This window comes from Enhydra lutris, unplaced genomic scaffold, assembly GCF_002288905.1.
Source record: "Enhydra lutris kenyoni isolate GAN:26980312 unplaced genomic scaffold, ASM228890v2 scaffoldscaffold55, whole genome shotgun sequence".
NCBI classification, from domain to species: Eukaryota; Metazoa; Chordata; class Mammalia; order Carnivora; family Mustelidae; genus Enhydra; species Enhydra lutris.
The window spans coordinates 9,928,007-9,944,185 of record NW_019154139.1 but is presented as its reverse complement, the minus strand read 5'-3'; the positions used below and the strand labels follow the sequence as shown (position 1 = coordinate 9,944,185).

Genomic DNA, 16,179 nt, shown 5'->3' with positions numbered 1-16,179 from the left:
TTTCCTTGCTGTTGGAAGGTGAGGGACTATGTGTAGAAACCTGTTCTATTATTTGCTCTACTTCTACGTGTTTGAAATTTTCCAGAGTAAAATGCTTTAGACAGCAGAACAGAATTTTCCAGCAAATTTGTAATGAGATGGCCAATGACTCAGGAAACCGTCTGTTTCAGAGATTTACTGGTTATCTTGTAGAAAAGCAATCAGAAAGACCCGTCAAACCTAACAACTTAGTTCAAACCTAACAACTTAGTTCTTCCTTTCAAAAAAAAAAGTTCCGGGGCACCTGGGTGGCTCAGTGGGTTAAGCCTCTGCCTTCGGCTCTGGTCATGATCTCAGAGTCCTGGGATCGAGCCCCGCATCGGGCTCTCTGCTCAGCAGGGAGCCTGCTTCCTCCTCTCTCTCTGCCTGCCTCTCTGCCTACTTGTGATCTCTGTCAAATAAATAAATAAAATCTTTAAAAAAAAAAAAGTTCCACATTTGTCCATGTTTTTCTATCAATACTGGCTGTCAGGGATGCGCTTCCCAGTTAAGCTTCTGAAACATCTTTAAGCATGTTTAGTATGTCCCTTCGTGGGAAAGGCATGTTATCACAACAAATGAGAAGAGAACCGCTCTTTCAGAAGACACCGAGGCCGGCAGAGCGTTTTGGAAAAGTATATTTGGAAATGTTGGAAATGTTTCTACTGTCATAGGATTTTGTTACCAAAAACAATGTTAAGTCTGTAACTCAGAAAAACTCTCGTGTCTGAACTCCTAAAAACCTACGGTAACAGAATTTTCTAATCTGCTCAAAAATTTCCAAAGCATCTGAGTGGGTTTTGGATTCATGTGTTAAGAACTTTAAAATAAAAAATACCTTCCATTTAGTTGACAAAAACATCTGATTGGCACCAGGAAGGATGGAAATGTACTAGCCAAATTTCAACAAATTCCCTGCATACGCAGTGGACAGGATGGAAAAATGAGTAACCTGATTTAGAAAGCAAGCCAGTGATGCATTTCCTCCGTGTACAGCTACATGTCTCAGGGATCTTTTTCGGAGAAGGCAGCCATTAAAACCAGACAGCTACGCAGACTGAACACAGAGCCAGAGCTTCTAACTGCTCGCTCACAGACCATGAAAGCACGCTTTCCAAAAATAATCACGCCTATGAAGCCAGAAGGTTTTTGCACCACCAAGAAAATAAAATAAAATAAAAAATTTAAATATTACATCTTTAGCATCATCACAGCTTGGTGTACGCTTTATGAGCTACATGTAACAATACGCAAGTATTAGGGGGACAGACCCAAAAAGTTTTCTTACTGATAGGGATGCAGCTAGTCGCTGACAGGGCTCCCTGTTCCCCCTGAGGCCCCTGTCCCTCTGTCTTTTCGCCGCCCCTGGTGTCAGGCCTGAGGCTGAGGCAGACACAAAGCACAGTCAAGACTCGGTCCCGCCTCTCTCCCAGCCGCCACCTGCCTGCCAGGTGGCCCCACACCTGTGTCCTCACTTGCACGCCAACCCACAGGCTGCGAAGAAGCCAGGCCACAGGCCACACTTTGTCCCAGGCTCCGAGTCAGGGAAACAGCTGGAATCCTGGTGCTGCCACCCAGCTGTGACTGGGCCGGGGCCTGAGCGCCTCTGAACTTGTTTCCCGGGTACGCCAAGCCCACCTTGGGCCGGTGAGCTTAGGACTTCAGAGTTTTTCCGAGTTAGAAAGGATTCCAGAACTGGAGGAGGTATGCAGAGTGACTCCCCCAGAGGGGTGCAGGCAGCACCCGAAAGTCAAATACACAGTAGTTCCACAGAGAAACATGAGATATTTTTAAAGAATATAATTAGTCTCACATCAATTCAGGTCAGATTTTTGCCACGAAATTAGTTTGCTGCAGGCTTGGAAGAACCTTTGGGATTTCAAGCGTTCCGGATTCCAGAAAGGTGGGGGCCTGGGCTGCCCCCCAGTGCTGCAGGGAGGCTGATGCTCGAAGACGCAGGAATCCGGCGTCGTCTACTTCTCACCTTATTTTCAGATGTGACCATGTCCCTCCTCCTGACCTGAGATCTTCCAACTCTGACGGTCTATGATGCCCTCCGTCACCACCGTGCCAGCCCCAGGAAGTGGAACGTTCTCTTGCTCCCACCCACGGATCTTTGCCCCCCGTCAGCCTCGACAGATACGGCCTTCTGTGACCTCTCACAGTTTGCTCATGGCATGTCTCCCCTGGTCTGCCAGAGCATTTACCTCTCTGTGACTAGATCTGGTCCCTTAAAGCCCCACGAGCTGGGTTCCGCGAGCGCAGGGATCAGGCGCCATGTGGGAAAAGTACTTACTGACTGACTGCTTAGGGGACAGAGGGAAAAACCTGAGCAGAGGCATGGAGATAGAATGTGGGCAGACACCCGGCCAGGAATGCAGAGCAGAATTAATGCCTCCGGACCCTGCTGAAGATGGGGGGGCGGGGGGCAGCCTGACTGACAAACCACCTGCGGCTCTTCAGAGGGACAAGGCCCTCCTGCCCGCCCCGTGAGGTGGGTCCTGTTGCGGATGGAGCATCCCGGCCAGGCGGTCCCCTGGGTACAGTCCCACAGGGAGCACCAGAACACAGAGCCCGCTGGATCACCAAGGCACAGGGCCTGGCAAACCCAGCTCACGAGAACAGGGAGGAGAGCCAGGTTCATCTCCCACCAGGAGCCCAGGAGAACCCGTTGCCAGAGGGGTGCTTGAGGGCACAGAACCAGAGTATAGAGAAGTGGGGGGGGGGGGTCTTGAGGAACATCCAGGCAGGCCCGGCAAGGCCTAACGAATTAAGCCAAGCCCTAGAAAAGCACCCAGAGTGCCGCGAATGGTCACTTCCCCTAAGATAGTGACTACCCCCATCCTTCCCCAAACAGGACAGCGTCTGGCTAACTCCCACCTGAAGACACTCACGTCTTCCAGAAGAGCTGCAAAGCTGTGTGCAGGCTCAGTCCTCTCCTTGGAGTTAGGGGTTTCAGAGAACCTCACATCTCAGAGTCTGTTTCATTCCATGTTGGGGGGATACCATGCTGTTACCCCTCCATGAGTTCCTGTGTCCAAGACTGAGTAATGCACCCCCACACAAAGATGTCACATCCCAGTCCCCTGAAAGCTGGACTATTCTGCCTGACGTGGCAAAAGGGACTTTGCAGGTGTGACTACATTAAGGCCACCGAGGGTCCCAGATGATCTGGGTAGGCTGGATGTAATCAAAGGGGCCCGAATGAGAGGGGGGCAGGGGGCTGTGGGTGTGAAGGGGACAGTGTGACAACGGGAGCAGGCAGGAGAGGCTGGAGGGTGCCAGGCCGCTGGCTCTGAGGATGAAGGAGGGGGCCCTGAGCCAAAGAATGCAAGTGGCCTCTGGAAGCTTGAAGAGACAAGGAAACATCCTCCGGAAGGAGCATAGCCCTGCCAACACCCTGATTTTGGCTCAATGAAATACATTCTGGACTTGTGACCTCAAAACTGTAGGATGGTAAATTTGTGTCACTAAGTCACTACATTGCCGGCAGTTCTGTTGCAGAAGCCATAGGAAAGCAACACACGCAGTTTCCAGATGAGGAAACAGAGGCTCGGGGGCTACGGCGGTTGGTCCACAGCCCCTGTAACTGGCCCCGGACACTGCCCTCGCCCCCTGTGGGCTCTGCAGGCGGACCGCCTAGACTTGACTCCTGGCCCTGCCACTGACCAGCTCTGCGTCCACGGCCAAGTTACGTATGTGCTCCTCGCTCCAGCTTTCCCGGCTGTGAAATGGGGCCGCAGTCACTTGAGCCTGGGACAGAGCTGCAAGGGGCAAACGGGGTGGTGGGCCAGGCACAACCCGTGTGTGCTGATCTGGCCCAATTCCTCTCCCACCTCAGAGCCTCGGTCAGGCTGGCGGTTCACAGGCCCGGCAGTCTGAGCCCCAGGCCTGGCCTGTCTCTGCTCATCTGCTCTTTTTTAAACCTTCTGAGGTCATATTTTCATTCATTAGTTTCAGATCCCAGCCCTTTTGAGCTGCGGCCATGAAGCGCTCACTCGGGTGGCTGCCACACACCCACAGGCCGAGCGAAGCTGGCAACCTGTTCACACGCACGTCTCCAGAATATTAACGCAGCCTGGGAGGGATTTTTGTTGAACAGATGTTATTTTTTTAAAAAAATATACATATATGGAAGGGGCACGTGGGTGGCTCTGTCGGTTAAGCGTCTGCCTTTGGCTCAGGTCATGATCCCGGGGTCCTGGGATCAAGCCCTGCGCTGAGCTCCCTGCTCAGCGGGGAGTCTGCTTTTCCCTCTGCCTTGTTCGCTTGATCTCTCTAATAAATAAATAAAATCTTAAAAAAAAAAAAAAAAAGGAAAGAAAAATACATATGGAAAACTTTCCATCTTAACATAGCTCCCTAGGTCGAATCTGACTTAGGAAATGCTCGTCTGAACTGCCCACTTTGGCCCTACTCCGGCACCTGTGACAACAGCCTCCGCCCTCCCCAGGGGCTGTCAGGTTCTGTGAACTTTCCGGGGTGGTGGGGGGCTGGGGGGTGCTGCCTTCTCAGAGAGGCTGACCCGCATCCGAGCAGGTCAGCAGCCCACAGCCTGGCCCTTCTCCAGAGAGGATTAAAGGAACAGAATGCCGGAGGCCGGGCAGTTCTCTCCGGGCAGCCTTTGGGAGGACGATCACGTGCCCTCACGAGGAGGGGCAGCGGCGGCCCCTTCACTCAACACCCACAGGCCAGGCCACTCCAGCGCCTCTCTTGTCTTTCGCCCTTCTCCCAGGGCCAAGTTCCCACGAACCTCCAACCACGAAAGGAAGAATCTCCCAATCGTGTAGCTATCCTCCACTTGGGAGGGGGGTGCCAGAAATCTAAGGGAAAAACAAAGTCATCCAAAATTCTTCAGCAAAGGCTGACTTAATCAGCCTTGTAATTAAGTTCTATTTTGTCTTAATGCATACAGGCCAAATCTTGATCACCCCAGTTTTCTCCCAAAGTGCGAACAGATGGGCCAATGCTCTGCCTCTTCAGGCAGTTTCTGTGTCCCCCTAAATGTGACCTTTCCAGCCACCTAAACCCCATTCAGCACTGCATAAAAGGGTGCCCTTCGGACTCAGAACCCTGAACCTCAACAGTCCTACTGCCCCAGGAGTGGGGGAAGGCTGTCTAAGCAAGACCCCTGAACCTGCTCCAACCCCTGGGACCCCTCGAGCAAGGAACCCGGCTCCTGCCCAGGTGCCTGAGACAGAAATCCCAACCGGAATGTCACTCACGCAAACACGCACCGAGTGGGGCAAGCCCGCCTTCCTCCCTAGGCGTCCGGAGCCCCAGAGTGCACAAGCCCCACAGACAAGAATAAGAACCTTCACGGCACCCCTGTGTACACAGCACGAATGTCATAGTCTTTACTATAGGACCCCATTTCTGCAAAGTTCAAACCCAGGCAAGACGAGTCAGAAGGGATGAGGAGTGAGCAGTGGTTACCTTGGGAGGCCACAGGGAGCCTTCTGGGCGCTGGGCGTGTTCTGCAGCTTGACCCGGACATAATTTATATGGGTACTGACAGATGTCAAAACCCACTGTGCTGTAGGGCTAAGACCACTGTACTTTACCCTACATAAGCTAACCTTAAAAACTTTAAAAGTATAAATGCTTACTCTTGAGCACCCTCTGTATGCTAAGTCCCAAGGGTATCTCTGAAAAGACGCTGATCCCATAAGAGCTTACAGGCTGGTGGGGAAGAAAACACACTCAAACACGACAAGGCTGCCCGCGGCCAGTGGGACAGGTAGTGCGAGTCTTTTTACCAAGAAACACCCAAACCTTCACGCCTGGTCCCCTCTGTGAGACCCCAGCATACATTTTGTCTGTTTTTTAGGTAAACGCTATGTCCAGCGTGGGGCTCAGACTCAGGACCCTGAGACCAGGAGTCACATGCTCTCTGGACTGAGTCGGCCAGGCGCCCCCAAGCACACATTTTTGATGAGATGGTGGCAGGGGCCTGAGTGAGGCTGGCAGGTCCTTGAGGGAATGGCTGGAGACTTGACCTTCTTGCGCTGGGGGAGATAAAAGGATACATTCTTATGGTTCTTTTTTTACTTAATTTATGTATTTATGTATTTATTTTTTAAAGATTTTATTTATTTACTTGAGAGAGAGAGCATGAGAGGGGAGAGGGTCAGAGGGAGAAGCAGACTCCCTTCTGAGCAGTGAGCTCAATGCAGGACTCGATCCCGGGACTCCACGATCATGACCTGAGCTGAAGGCAGTTGCTTAATCTACTGAGCCACCAAGGCACCCCTTTATTTCTATTTTGAAAAGATCAGATAGCCCCACGATTTGGCACTCAGACGGTTCAAAGGGTCACTAGTAAAGAGCCTCCCAGCACCAGCCCCATCCCAGAGGCACCACAACAGCTGACTTCCCACAGGCCCCCAAGACCCTGTGTGCACACGTGAGCACACGCACCTTCCTTTTACACCCACGGAGGCACACTAGACACACTATCCTGCACCTGCTTTTTTTTTTTTTTTAAGATTTTATTTATTCATCTTGAGAGAGAGATCGCACGAGAGAACACAAGCCAGCGGGAGGAGCGGCAGGCAGAGGGAGAAGCAGAGTCCCTGCTGAGCAGGGAGCCTGACCTGGGACTCATCCCAGAACGCCAGGAACAGGACCGAAGCTGATGGCAGACACTCGCCCGCCGGAGCCACCCAGGCACCCCCTGCACCCTCCTCTCTCACAGTAATCCATCTCGACGACTGCTCCGTATCTGGGCAGGGAGCTTCTCCCTTATTTCCCAGAGCTGCACAGTACTCTATGGTCCACACGGAGCATAACTTGTTCCTGGGTCCCAGCAGATGGACATGACATTCTTCCCAACCTTTTTCCTAGCACAAATAAGGTAGCAATGACTAACCTTCAAATAAATTATTTTACACACAGACTAAAACGTCTGTAGGATGAAATCCTAGAAGTCCAACCATTGGGTCAAAGTGGACAAGCGTCTCTAATTTTGAAAATGTTGCCAGACAGACAAGACACATTTGAATCCTCATCCAAGGGGCACCTGGGCAGCTCAGTCCGTTGAGCGTCTGCCTTCGGCTTGGGTTACGATCCTGGGGTCCTGGGATCGAGCCCCACATGAGGCTCCCTGCTCCTTCTCTCTCTGCCCCTCCCCCATGCTTGTCTTCTCTCTCGGGACACGGGCTCACTCTCAAATAAATAAAATCTTTAAAAAAAATCCTCATCCAAGAAATAAGCTTAATTATTAGGAATACTGACAACATGTAGTTTTTAAGAGTGCCCAGATGAAGACACAGTAGAGCAAAGCCCCGTTCAGCAGAGAGCACGGGGTCCGGAGTTGGGTCTGGACCTGTGTCAGCCCCTGCTCACCCAGCCCGAGTCCACTTGGACTTCCTCATCCCTAAGCGAAGGGCCAGACCTGCTCAGCCCTCAGTCCTTCCCAGAGCAGACAGGCCCTGATGCCCTTGGTCCCAGAACACGTGGAAGGATGGACTGTGACCAGAGTCACCACAACACCCAGCCATAATTGGTCTCCCTGGGCACGGGAGCCAGGGTCCAGGGGAGGGGCAGGCTACAATGTACACACACCAGAGGCAGGCCTGGCGCGGTGGGGGGTGGGGAGGCGCAGGAGAGCAGAGCCCCAGAGGATCCAGCGTTTCCAGCTTGGCCATCCGGAACGAGTGAGAGGCACCTCCTACTGTTTTCCCTGCACCAGAGCCACACAAGACGCACTCATGCTCTGTGACATTCATGGCCACGTCTACTGCGGACCGGTTACATAACGTGCGTGCCTGACCATGGTGGCCACCCACATCTCGCTCTTCAAGTGGGCAGCCGGCGGAGGATGGAGCCAGGCCTCTGGATGGCTAGTGTCCTCCCTGCAAGGACGGCTGCATAAACACAGCGGGCAGGGCAGGGCTTCCTCCCACCTCCACAGACCCAGCTCAACAACAGAGAACTGGGAATGCAATGGTCTTCGGCCCCCAACAGAGGAGATGCCTCTCGGCCAACCAAAGACAGCTTTTGAGAGGAAGAACCTTCACCAACCTTCCTATTGCCAGCCCAGGTTTTGCGCCAGTGGACCGGAGGGCTAAGAACTCCTACCATCCAAATCACACTTGAATGCACTGAAGTTATCGGTATTCAAATTTTTCTAACAAAATCACAGTACCGGCCACCTAGGTGGCTCAGTCGATTCGGTGCCTGCCTTTGGCTCAGGTCACAATACCAGGGTGCTGGGATCGTGCCCCAAGCTGGGCTCCCTGCTCAGCGGGAGTCTGCTTCTCCCTCTGCTTCGGTAGCTCCCCCTGCTTGCTTGCTCTCTCTCTAAAAAATAAATAAAATCTTGAAAAAAAAAAAAAAAAGCACAGTGCATCAACTTTTCTTTGTTTCGGTGAGTCTAAATTCTCACGTGTATTATTTGTTTAACATCCACAAATGCCTCCCTGCCTCGACGCACCGATCTGTGCATGTGCTCAAGGCAGGCCCACCGCTTGGGAAGCCTTCCCCTTACTGCTCTACTTGCCAACCTCCACTGACCATCAGAGCCCCCGGCTCAGCCGGCGCCTCCCTCAGGGAGCCCCCCACCCCACCCCGGCAGCTTCCACCTGACCCTCTACAAGCACGGCCGAGTCGGGCAGCAATTCCACCTGCTGGGTGCGGGGAGGTGGGACTGCAGGCTGCGAGGGCAGGGGGGCCGCTCAGAGCAGCAAAGGCGCAGGATTCAAAATAACAAACCCACGAGCTTCCTTCCTTAGGCTCTCAGGCCAGTTCACCGTTCTGAGCCTCAGTCTATCCAGCGACAGAACAGGCACGATAATCTCAAGGTTCCAGGGCTACTGGGAGGATTAAATGAAACAGTTTAAGCGAAATGTAATTTGCAAACTGTAAAACCCTACACAAATTCTGGTGAGGATCAGTAATATTGGTATTAATTAATATATTAATCTCAGTTGATGCTAATACCCTCACACACATCCCTTCACCAGCACTCACCGTTGTGCCTTGCAGGCACGCAAAATGATCATCAACACACAGATTCCGTGTGTTGTAGATGGAAGAGAAAACAGAGGCACCACAGGCAAAGGCCAGGAGGCTCTGCCAGCGGCCACCACAGCAGCAGCCATGGGGTGAGCTCCTACACCCTCAGAGCCTTCCTGTGAATGGTGACCCAGAGGGCTTTGGGGTGCAGCACCACCCAGCAGAGTGGAGGTTCTCGGCCACCTGCCAGCAGGACCGGGCCTCCCTGGGGACAGGCTGTCCACAGTTGCGCAGGAGAAAAATAAAGGCAGGCAACCCCACAACGTCCTCCAGAGTGGGTCCGCTGTCTGATGTGAAAATCCTGCAGCGTGAGAGATGAGCAGCTTCTGGGGGGTCTCACCCACCGCTCTGTTGAAGTAGGGGTGGCAGGGACAGCTATCCTGGGACCACCCACCGTCGCAGGCACGAGAGTCCACAGATCACGGTCCCCGACCAGGAGACCTGGGTCTTCGGGAGGATCGCCAAACAAACTTAAGGTTGGAAAAGAAAAGACACACACACACACACACACACACACACACACACCCACCCCTTCATCCTTCTTCATGTGACCTGACCTGACTCTACACTAGGCACCCCCGACTTGGGGAGCTCAAGGCTCTACAACCAGGGGCCTCACTTGAGCCTTGTAGCACCCAGGGGGGTGAGCAGAGGTGCTACAGGTAGCCCCAGCAGTGGCAAGCCCCTTGCCCAAGGTTATCACCCTGGTTCTTTGACTTCCACACAGTTCTCTGCTGCTGCTCACGGCCATGATGCCATCTAGCAAAAAGGTTGGGGACGTCATCTTTCCCACAGAGAGCGGAAATACAGCATCAGGGGTCCTGGTTTTTAACTTGTGTGACTCTTTTGTGGCAAACTTAATAATGTCACGGGGAAATGTTTTTGACCTGGTGTTACGTGAACAATGAGATAATGCAGGATCGTACCTAGAAAGAAAATACGCCCACGTCAACTGCGATTATTTCTTGGTTATGAAATTGGGGGCGATTTTTAGTCTTACCCACCAACCTTCTATGTTCCAAGTTCACTACAATCAACGTGTCCTATTTTCCAAAGTAGAAAAGCCTATTGTTTTTCAAAGGCCCATCAACCCTGCAAACTTTCCATTAAACACTCAATTACTCGTATGTGACTTTCTAAAACACAGCAGAGTTGGAAGTGACGCAGGTCAGGCACAAAGGTTTTCTGGGTGGGATCTTCCCCCTCTGGCTTCCGTCCCAGCAGGGAAGGAAAAAGAGTGACTGTGGGGCTTCCTGCCTCTCAGAACAGGCCCAAGACCTCCCAGACCCCAGGCTGTGCTAGATGCCCTAGGGGCTCCTGGTGGAAGCTCGGCTCTCATCCACCGTCCTGTTCCGATTAATCCTGGCCTTACTACCCGTCACTTCTCAAGAATAACTCCAGCTTTATCCCGAGTGACAATGAATTCACCTAGCCATTCATTTGTGTCATCGAAAACTATTTCAGCACCTATGCTGTGCAAGGTGTCATGCCAGACAGGGAAGCCATCGGTAACCCAAGACTGGAAGCGACCAACCAGAGGCCACATGTCATCCTTCCAAGTTCTGTCCTAGCACAGCGTTTCTGCTCCAAGGGCAGCAGCAAAAATGTGAACAAAGGCTGCCTGGGTGTGCAGCCTAATTCCAGCACCCCACCTCCCGTCCCCACTACTGTGGTGCTCCCCCGTCCCTCCCCACCGGGTCCGAGGCAAAGCAGGGTCCAGGAATGAGTCCCTGCAGAGAGCACTGGTGGCTTAGCCGCACTGCCCTCAGGGCCCTGCGCTGGATCCCACTGGGAAAGAGGAAGAGACGAAGGGGCAGGAACATGAGAAAACCTCAAAGTGTGAGACCGTCTAGTTCTCTCAACAGCCCCCTCCACTCTACTTCTTCCCCTTCCTGTGTCCTCTTTGAGGCTGAGAAGATCATATTCGATTAACATTCACCGAAGAGTCCACGGGGTGAAGACTGGATGCCACATAATTTTACAGACAAGAACTTGGACATTGGCTTTGCACATGCTGTTCTCTCTGCCTGGAACCTGCTTCCTCTCCTTCCACATGGTAACAGCTTCAATGTTGTCTCCTCAGAAAACTGCCTGCCTGGGCAGGAATGCCCTGATGTTCCCTCAGGGGGCCCACAACAAGTGTCATTGCTCCTGTGTCTGTGGTCTCTCTCCCCGCGGGACTCAGCTCTGCGAGGGCTGCTCCCTGCACTGTCCAACACAAAGACAAGGCTGACATCTCTTCTTCTTTTTTTTTTTTCAGATAGGTTTTTTCTTAAGTAGACTCCACACCAAATGCGGGGCTTGAACTCAAGACCCCGAGATCAAGAAGCATATATATGTTCTACCAACTGAGCCAGCCGGGCGCCGCAGCCACGCTTCTGTCTTAAATACACTGAAAGGCCTGCAGTGGAACAGTAAAAGGCAGCGTTCTCCGAGCATGTGCCAAGTGCTGTGCTGAGCTCCACAAGGATGTGAGGTCACCACGGATGAGTGATGGCCACACTATTATTATTCCCATTTTACAGACGTAGGAAATTGCATCATTTCCCCCCTCTTTTTAAAGAATGGAAACTAGAACCCAGCAAGCAACTTGCCCAAGGCCACAGGGCTAAAAAGAGAGTGAGGATTTAAATGTTTCCCGATTCTCTCTCTCTCTCCAGGCCACCAGGACGGGTGGACCCCTTATCTTGGGTTGACCCCCTATCTTCCACTCTCCCCAGGGCCTGAAGGTGTGTTTCTTTCTCCTGCTGCCAGTGACCCTTTGTCCCCTTCCTGAATTCTCAGCCTCCTCTCCCGATTCAGCAATCTTCCGACTCCTCCCCTTCTGTCCTGCAGCCCGAGCTCCCACACCTGATCTGGATATCTCAAGCAAGGACCCCTCGTCTTTCAGCCCTGAAGCCAGCGCCTGGAGCAGCTGTACAAACGACGCCCGTGGACACCCAGCAAAGCAGGCCTGGAGAGCAGGCAGCTCCCCAGGGAACTCACAGGTGGGATCTGTGGTTAAACCCAGATTCCCAGGCTCCAGCTCCTGCTCTGTCTCTACTCCCCTCTGCTTGTATTTACAGCGCTGCTGAGTGTGGGGGCCAGTGCGGGACGCAGGGCCACCACAGCTCTCAACAGGGCAAGGCAGCCCCCACTCATGCCCGATCTACGATCCAATGCACTGGAAGTCGGCAAGGTCCCACAGGACCCAGGATGGCCAGGAAGAAGGCGGGTCCCGTTCAGTGGAGCCAACTTCACAGCCAGCCCCAGAAGCCAGTTCAAGGGCAGAACCCGCAACAAGGACCACGGTGGGCTCCAGAGGCCGGTCCTGGGTCACACAGGGTGGTCAAAACCAGAAGCTGCTGGAAGAAGAAAAGGAAAAGGCAACAGGGCCTAAAAAATATGGCTGTGGGAAAAGCATCTTGAGGGAGAGCAAAAAGGAGAGGGAGGAGAGAGGCCTCTGCACAAATATGCAAAGGAGAGGAGATGGTAATGCTGTCCCATATGCCTGTGAAACATGGCTGACGACCTCAATTCCATTTTGAAACCTTCAGGGGCTCCCTGCTGACCACGCTGGGGTCAAATTCGAAGTCCTTAGCGAGGCTTTCAAAGATCTTCACGCCTGGGGCCCACTGCACCCAGGTCTGGGAGGAGAGGTATCCCAGGCCTCCAGAGCCCTGCCCAGGGTTTCTCATCCTTCCCAGCATAGGGTACTTCGCTCCTAGGAAGAACTTCCAGCCCACCTGGGGTGAGTGGGGAGGGGGGGCACGGGCTCTGGGGTCAGACCCTCTGATTCAGAGCTCAACTCCACCAACTGCCTCCACTTGAGCCTGCTAGGCTGGCTGCAAAGCAGGAAGGTAAGGATTCCCACCTCATCAGGTGGTGGGGGGTGAAACACAGTCATTCATCAGAGCACTGTGAGCTGTGCCTGGCACACAGTAAGTGCTTAATAAAAAAGCTGTTGTTCCTATTGTCCTCTGCACCCCTGCAGGGCCTCTGTTCCAACCACAAGTAGAGCACTGTCTTGCCCATAGTCAGTACACACTGGACTCCCCCAGCCAACCACGGCCTTTTAGAAGGCAGCACCACCCGCCACTCAGGACCCGGTCCCCTTAGGCCTAGCATGGAGCCTGGCACACAGTAGGACCAGCAAGTCACACAGAGCTCTCCCAGGGCCCAGCTGCTGGCCTTCCACAACTCGCACACCAATTCCCCAGGCTAAAGGCCCCGCAGAGTGAGAAGGGCATCGGCTGTTACTGGGTTTCAAAACAATGAAGGGCTGCGCTCTCTGCCCTACTGAGGCTGTTTCCACTCTGGGGAATCTACGGGGTGAAATGAGCACAGCAGGGACTAGAAATAGCGCTCAGCCCCTCTCGGGAAGAGCGCTGGGCTGGCCCGCCAGAAGCCAGGAGCAAAACCTCAAAGGCAGAGGGGCAGCAAGCGGCCTCCCCACGGAAGCCGGAGCTTCACAGAACTGGGCCAACAGGAGTGAGGTAAGACCACTCGAGCCCATCCTGCCCTACACGGCTCCTTCCCGCCCATCTGGAGAGCTCCGAAGGGGCTCCTTACCCCACCCCCATGGAGGAGCAACTGAGAACACATCCAGAATTCCAAGGGCTACATAAAGGCACCCCAGGTTGCCTACGGTGGTGGGGGGGGAGGAGGGATGCGGCAAAGGGTTGGGAAGGTAGGAATTCACAGTGCCTTCTCTACCCACACAGGCTCTTGGGCCCTCCTGTCCTGGTCACTGTCTACAGATATCCATACCCTTCTCCCCGGCAGACTGGGAGGCCCTAGACCAGGCACCAGTTCCCATTCATCTTCAGACACCTGTGTCCCTGGCATGGCACCTGGCATGCGGATTGCTCAGTTACAAGGCAGCAAGATCTGGCAGCAAGAGAGGTCCTGGCTTGGGGAAGACTCTATCCCGGCCCTCCATTTGCCACAGACAAGTGAGTCATGTACTCCCCCTGGTCTCAGTTTCCTCAACTGCACACAGGGATGACAACAGCTCTGTACTCACACCGCCACTGAGAAAATTAACTGGGAAAACACGTGTGGTAAGCACCAAAGACAAATGCTCGTCATCCTTCAAGCTTCAGCTCAGCTGTCCCCATGTGTCAGAGTCTCCGCTGCTGGCTGTGTTCCCCCTCTCCCAGCAGTGAACCCACACTGCACTCCCTCTACTGCTTTATATTTTTCACATCGTTGTGATTACTCGTTTCTGCGTGTGATCCCCTCCCCCCACACCCCGATCTGAGAATTCCCGGAAGCCAGGGGCACTGTGAGTTTGTGTCCAAGAGACAAAACGGGCACACAGGTCGTGGTGCTGGGGCCCTCCCACCCCATGGTCCCAGCACTGATACATATAGCACCCTCTGACAGGATGTCCCGAAGTGGGGAGCCGAGGGGGCCCAAGCTTGCTGAAAAGGAACAGTGATGCTGCAGACACAACCTGGGAAGGAAGTCACCCCTCTGAGACCCGGGGCTCCTCTGCTGGCGCAGGTGAGCTCGGTGAGCTTGTTTGCCGGGCTGACTGCGCAGCACACAGGCCTCCAGGGCACAGATTGCTGAGGCTTTCCTTACATAAAGCACCCAGCAGCCAGATAAATAATACATGGCCTTCACCTCACACACAGGTAGCAGGCATGCAAACACTTGCTTTGCGCCATGGTGCCCTGGGCGTGCGGGCACACCCAAGCGTATGTGTATATGATACCTGGCCTGCGTGACCCAGAGAGGCTATGATTTGGGAACAGATACCCAGGACCACTCCCCAAGCCTGCCTTGCCATGGCGGGGAGTGAGCTAGCACCAGAACCAAGCAGTGTGCCCAGAGAGAAAATGTACAACTCCCGGGATGGATACACATACCCTAAACCATCCTCTGTGGTCCCTTTCCAAACAAATGTCCTTTGGAGCCCCACCTTAGTCTCCGTGCCCCTCCAAGCAGCTGACTTGTATGCAAGGCGTGTGCACTCTGCACGCATGCATCCCCAAAGGCCTGGCCAGGCCAACCATCCTCCCAGATCCCAGCCACCCGCACAGGGCACGGATGCCTCCCCCACTCGGTGGTGCCAGGCGCCAGCACACCCACCGGGCTCGCACAATCCCCCTTGCAAAGGGCCTGTCCACCCGCCTTCCCTCTCCCCCGGCCACCCCCACAGGCAGGTCCAATTACACTCTAGGCGAGGGCCTGCCACGTTGGCCAGGAGGGGGCCAAGGCACACCCACGGGCGGCCGCGCGACCCCGCAGGGCAAAGAAGGGGCGCAGGGCGGGACCGGCTGGGAGGCGGACGCCCCCTCCCTCCTCCACCAGGCCGGCCACCTTCGTGCCTTCCCCGCCCGGGGCCCTGCGGCCAACGCGACCCGTGGGGCACCCCCCCTCCGCGCGGGCCTCCCCAAAACGGAGCAGCCCCCCGCCCCCGGAAGCCCGCAGCTGCCCCCCTCAGGGCCTCCGGCGCGAGGCCGGCCGGGCCGGGTACCTCAAGAGCCCATGGCGGCGGCGGTGGTGGCGTGTGCGGACAGCGCGCGGCGGCCGGACTCTACGGACGGGGCGGGCGGGCGGCGCCGCAGCCCCGGTGTTTCGCCGCCGCCGGCGGGTCCCGGGCCCAGCGGAGTGCCGCCGCGGCGCGCCTGCGCACTAAGCACGCCTCCGGGGAGGGCGGGGCGGCGAGCGCGCGGCTGAGATCACCCGCCTAGCCTTAAAGGGGCCGCACCCGAAACCCGCAGCCCGCCGCGAGGTGGTGGGAGCAACCTCGGTTCTCCCGCTGCTCGCTATCAAACCCGCCAGGAGTCGTCGTCGCCCTCGCCTCAATTCGACTCCCCAACCCTACCCACCACGGAGCTTCTGGGGGTGCACGGATCGAGTCCTGGGCTCCAGGGTCTGTCCCCGACACTCGCGAGCTCTCTGGCACTTCACTTTTCTTAACCCTAATTTCCTCCATTTGGGCCTGTTTTGAAGATGGAACAATACATCATAGTTACTTATCGAGTGAAGGATGCATGTGGAGTTGGGAAATTAATATGTACCGAAGCGCTGTATGCAATCACGCGAGGTAAAATTGCAGAGCAGAGAAAGAGACTTCCTTCCCATTCCACTTAGGGGCGCTTCATTCTTGCCCCGCCTGTCTCTAGGCAGCCTAATGAGCAAAAAGTTTTC

General features: G+C 54.6%; 1 protein-coding gene across 1 annotated transcript in view; it reads right to left on the bottom strand.

Moving 5' to 3' along the window:
- The window catches only part of LOC111157514 (transmembrane protein 184B), a 43,683-nt gene extending 28,124 nt beyond the window's left edge, over window positions 1–15,559 (bottom strand). Inside the window, exon 1 of the mRNA XM_022518984.1 lies at window positions 15,503–15,559. The gene's annotated coding sequence lies outside the window, so the exon portion shown is untranslated. The remainder of the gene's footprint in view (window positions 1–15,502) is intronic.
- Between the last annotated feature and the right edge of the window lie 620 nt (window positions 15,560–16,179).